The 5614-nt window shown below is 39.4% G+C and overlaps 1 protein-coding gene across 1 annotated transcript in view; it reads left to right on the top strand.

Moving 5' to 3' along the window:
- Positions 1 to 204: 204 nt before the first annotated feature.
- Positions 205 to 5614, top strand: part of LOC107727083 (transcriptional enhancer factor TEF-1-like) — a 78934-nt gene continuing 73524 nt past the window's right edge. The window contains exons 1-2 of the mRNA XM_016536846.1: positions 205 to 284; positions 421 to 526. The gene's annotated coding sequence lies outside the window, so the exon portion shown is untranslated. The remainder of the gene's footprint in view (positions 285 to 420; positions 527 to 5614) is intronic.

The raw sequence follows: 5614 nt of genomic DNA on the forward strand, positions 1-5614 counted from the left end.
TAAGGTAATTAGCCCTTGACGGCTTAAGAGCAAACGATTTTATGGATCAAGTTAAAGCAGACGAGCAAATGCAAAACTGTTTTGCGCGATTATGGCTATTGATAGGCATGTAACAAGAGGGGTCGGGCTCAAAGTATATTTTTTCAATGGGATTTAGTTCGACGCTGCAGCAGCAACAGGGTGCTTTCACTTTGTTGACTGACTCAGTCTGACATAGCACGAAAATCTTTGACATTTTTCAAATTTTTGCTAAAGAAGCTGACCTCGCGCGCTCGTGCTCTGCAGTAAGTCCTGTACATTTACACCTAGAAACAATACGCGTCGTTTTGGGGGAACATTTTTTTTTGGACATTGATTATTGCATGAAAAGAATTTTGGACAAGATGACGGGTCCAAATGTTGCTGTTTTCTCCTCCATAGTTGGCTACGCCGCACATTTCGGAGCGGAGCACAAATATAGCGCGGAGAGACTTGTTGCTCGCGTATCTTTGGCGTTTATTCACCATCTTCTGTTCACATCCCACCCGTAAGTACACATTTGACTTTTCTTCTCTTTATTTAACCGACTTACGTAAACTCTTGGCATCTTTATTGAGTTATATCACAGTAGTCGCTTCGTTATTTACTGTAACACACAGAGAACGACACGGAAAATACATCACATCCGTGAGCTTTAATATTTGTGTCTTTTAATTTAAAAACAACAACAGCAACCCTGCGTGCTTCGCACTGAACTTCCCAGACTTGGTTACTCTGGAGAAACTTTACTTCACTGTTGTTGTGCAATTGTAAAAGTATCCCTTTTATTTGTGCAAAGCTGCTAGATACAATTCTAGCCGTTGTTGACATTGTTTTAATGTATCAGCTTGTTTCAGAAAGATTACATGGGAGAATCTGGCTGCTATTCCTCTGTCATTTCCTTTGTTGGGATTTGCCCGCCCTGTTTCTTCTGGAGTAACGTCGTGCTTCTGGCGCGTCGTATCTGGACTTTATAAACGACAATGCAGGTTAAAACACAGTTTGTCAGTTACCGTGTGTGTTTTAAAGCCACTTATTTAGAAACGCTGTTTCATCACAAGGAACGAAACTATGAACGTAACGATAGTAACAGCGGGACGGCGTAGCTTAGCTTAGCACTTCATCAGTGACTAGCTTTACCAACTCCACTAACTATCCAGTCTTTTAGCTAATGGCGTAAAGATTATTATTCTACAGTGTTTTTAACCGTTTCACTGTCCTTTTGTGAATTAAATCATTATGAAATCACATATGCGTCTGTTCCTCATTCACACCTCCAGCTGCAAAAACCTCAAACTAAAACGAGCTGTGAGTTTCACTTTTAGCGTATGAATTCTGTATAATCAAGCTAATTATGATTCATCCATTATATAACCTTACTGTTATTACTGTTGTAATTAAACTGTACTATTATTAGTCACCAGAAAGCTTGTGAAAGCTTCTTTAAATTAGAGCCCTAATGATTTATTACAGTTTTAACTGTAGAAACTTATTTTGGTGGAAACTAAAAACATTTTATAGCACTAAGTAAATCAGTGATGCCAAAGTCTGCAATCCATTTGACATTTTTGACCAATTTAAATGTCACCTTTAATGAAATTTGAGTTCACTACATACTTTGTAGACATGACAAAAATGATTGTGAATGGATGGAAACAAACTGATACAGTGCAGGTAGAAATAGCTTAAGGTATCAACTGCACTTTTTCATGTTTTACAGTGTACTGTAAGAACAGTAGCTGTTTTATTATGTATTTCTTGTCTTTCTAATGCAAAAGCTTTAACACTGCTGCCCCTTACCCTGTTCTGGACTTTAATTCTCAACAGGAAACAAGTTCCACTATTGTGTGTTTTGGGGAAAAGACCTCTTTTCTTGCAGTTAATTATTGTCTTATATTTCACATTGGCCCTTTTATAAAGAAGGGTCCGAGCGACACAATGCGTTGTTTGTGTCCTCTAACTGGGCCATTATCATGTACTAAAGTAAACAGATTGACTTCTGTCAGATGTAACCCCTAACATAAAGTATCACAGCGATGAGAAGCAAATCTGCTTGTTGTGTAAAATAGGCATAGCAATAAGTGCTTTGTGCTCACGCATAGACCTGTTGAATACACGCTTTCTTGACATTTTCAAGTGAGAGAATGAAACACTGTCTCGCACTGAACCCATCACTTGATGTCGAACATCTGACTCTTGATCAGATGGTTCGAAAACAGAGGAACCTTATCAAAGTACTCATTAGCTACATCCGATGGCATGTAAAAAAGAAACCATGCAATCGGAGTAAAAATATTTTTTGATGCAGTGATTAAATAGTTTCAAACTTAACCTCTAGTTTAGTGTGCTGTTTGGAGGCATAGCAGAGTGATTGTGTTGTAAGTTATGTGCCATTACTGTGTTATTAATATATTATTATTTATGAATGAGAAATAGATTCTCTATGAACTTTAAATGTGGCTCAAATCATTTTGCACAGCAGTGATAGATATATGCATGCAATCTTCATTTCACATACTGCACCTTTCATTATTTGTGTAGATATAAAATGTGCTTTGAGTATATATTATTACATATAATGGAATTTTAAATGCCCAGAATACAACCGAGAAAACTTTTGAAGCTGATTTTCCTACTGCTTCCTTTTCAAATGAGGCAGTTTGAAGCTGTGTTTAGTTTCCAAAAGCACCGCATTGCCCTTTTCAATAATAGAGCTACAATCTCTGTTAAGGAAAAGCGCATGTCACTGACCATAAATAATGAATTTGAATCAGGAGGGAAAAAACATTAATTTCAATACTTTCTGTTTCAGTGGTGCTCTCCAGCGTGGCTCAGGAAGAAAGCAGTCTTTCAGTTGTGAAATGAGAAGAGAATAGGTGCATTGCTCAGACATAGTGGATTGGGTTACCTCTGGGAATGGAGGATTGTGGGGGAATGGGAGCGCACAGAGAGAACCTATTGTTTTTCCTGTTGCTGAGCCGGGGAGGAGTGTGTGTGAGGCTGTTGAATTGTAGAAGGCAAATAGTGTTGTGCTCAAGCAGACATCTGATTTAGACCCTTTCTGCACCTGTAAGGGAAAAAAATGCAAATATGAACATACGCTCTTGTGTTTACTGCTCAGGGAATCCAAGCTAATACCGTGTCCGCCGTTCGCTGTCCAGGCCGGGCTATTGTTATGCCAGCAACAGGCGGCAGTGGCCATGGCACCATATGGCCCATGTATGCTTCAGATAAGATATCTGTTCCCTTAGCTTATCAATGGCATTTTAAATCGCTTCATATTTGAGTCGCCAACTTTCTGTTGACTGCCATCGAAGTGTTTGTAAGAAGTTTCTTTTGAAAGGATGAAAGATAAATAAGTCGAACCGAAGTCGGAGAATATTCTAGTCTCACTGACATCCTGCATGATAAACAATAGCATTTCCTCGGTTTGTATTTTTTATGTTCCCGTGTGGGATGTTTGCTAACAGTCCGTTTTGAAATTTGTGTATGAATGACTGATGGAAATCATATGGAGTTGGAATATGTAGCATATGCAAGTTCAATATTTTTACAATAAACTGTTAAATCAAAATCTGCTATATGGTTTCCAAAATGGTCTACCTGCCGTCAATCTGCTTTTGTACCCCCTGCTGGAAACATTGCATCATTCTAGTGAATCATTTAAAGAGTTGTTTTGAATAATGTCCTAATGAGCGGTTTTCTTGAATTAACAGCTGGCACATTAAAAACAAGCAATAGGTATTCAGAAATGCGCTCAGCCTCGCTAGGCGTATGTTCTCTCACATGTTGATGTTTTTATTGACTGCATGTGATTTATGTTCACTCGGTGGGCAGTGTGGAACAAATAGGTTTATAATGGCGATACACTATGAAATAGGGTTTACCTCGACAAGGCTACAACAGATATGAATGAACCGCACAAAAGTGCCTTTGCCACTTCTAGAAGCAGCTAACTCACTTTGCTGTGCTCTGTGGTCAGGGGTAATGTGAACTACTAAACTCTGCTGGGAGACAGACCAACACAAACAGCCACGTCCTGTGTGTTTTACTCTTCATAGGCATCATTTCCTATTAGAATCTATCTGTGGTCGAACAGGAATCAAGATTATCGCCGGGAGGGGGGAAAAAATCAAAGCCATGGAAAATATGAGGTCCTTGGAAGGTCCTGATTTTAATGATTGACATAATAGCAGGCGAAGGTTAAAAAGGAATACTGTATTTCGTATTATACGAGGATGGTTATATTTTGCAGCAATATTCATGTCTCTTCTCACAAGAGCGTTCTTCATGTAATGGAAACAGCTGTTATAAATAAAGAGCTGAACCGATCAGATGCTGTTTTGTACAAACCCATTAGTCACTCTTTCCTGATTGATGAACTCAACAGATATATTTATGATCTTTGGATGGAGCCTCTATTTTGTTTGTAACACAATGTGATGTTTTGAAGAAAATTAATTACATACGTTGGATGGAAAAAAAAAAGAAATGTGTCATAATGGTTGAAAGTTGGTTATTAACATCAAACTTACCAAAGATTGACTCTTCTGCAGCTCTCGCTACCGCGAGCATCAAAACCGCAGCTGCTACAATGACATTTTAAAACTAATCAACGTCTGTCATGTATTGTTCACTGTTCACTCAATTCATGTTTAAACTAGCGTTTAAATTAAGTTATGAATTTAGGGGATGAAAAGTGCTGCCACTCTGTTTTTTAATGTTTTTTTTTGCTGGAATTGTTTATATTAATTCACATGAACTGATTTAAATTGCATTTGTTAATAAAGGCTAAACAGTGTAAACTAAACCGCCTATACCAAGAAGTATTTTCAACAAGCAGTCTGGTTTACTTTTCCATCAGTTTTATCACAAATACTGCTGTATTTGATCACAAATACTACAGCACAAATGCTGTTGTTTAAATTCGTGTTTGTAGAGAGCCGAACCACCCCACTAAAAGAACCCACAAAACCGAATATACCAAATACCACAATTTGAGTAACTTGTACTGATGATGCTAATATTTAGTGTTTCTTAATAATTTGATACTGCACAAAAATGAATGCTTATAAACACTTTTTAAATAATGTTAAATAAATTAATAACACAATGGTATTGTCACGATTCGCTACTGTGAGGAGCACGGAGACAAAGGAGCAAGGAGACGAGGAGTGGAATTCAAACATAGATTTTAATAACATCCAGGGAACAAGGAAAACAAACGTAGCAAGGGTAGACATATACAAAACACGGAACAGAGTCTGACATTACTGGGGGGGGGATGGGCACCCTGGAGGCTGGTGCAGGACTGGGACACGGGGAATACCTCCAGGGTGGATCAGGCAGTCCAGGGTGCCACAGGGAGCTCAGGGGCCATGGTGGAGCAGAGAGTTCGGGGCGCCATGGTGGAGCAGGCAGACTAAGAAGCCATGGTGGAGCAGGCAGACTAAGAAGCCATAGCGGAGCAGGCAGACTAGGAAGCCATGGCGGAGCAGGCAGTTCAGGAGGCCATGGCGGAGCAGGGAGTTCAGGAAGCCATGGCGGAACAGGGAACTCAGGAGGCCATGGCGGGACGGCCTCCGTGGCTTTGGCC

The sequence above is a fragment of the Sinocyclocheilus rhinocerous genome, unplaced genomic scaffold, assembly GCF_001515625.1.
Source record: "Sinocyclocheilus rhinocerous isolate Xijiao unplaced genomic scaffold, SAMN03320098_v1.1 scaffold35, whole genome shotgun sequence".
NCBI classification, from domain to species: domain Eukaryota; kingdom Metazoa; phylum Chordata; class Actinopteri; order Cypriniformes; family Cyprinidae; genus Sinocyclocheilus; species Sinocyclocheilus rhinocerous.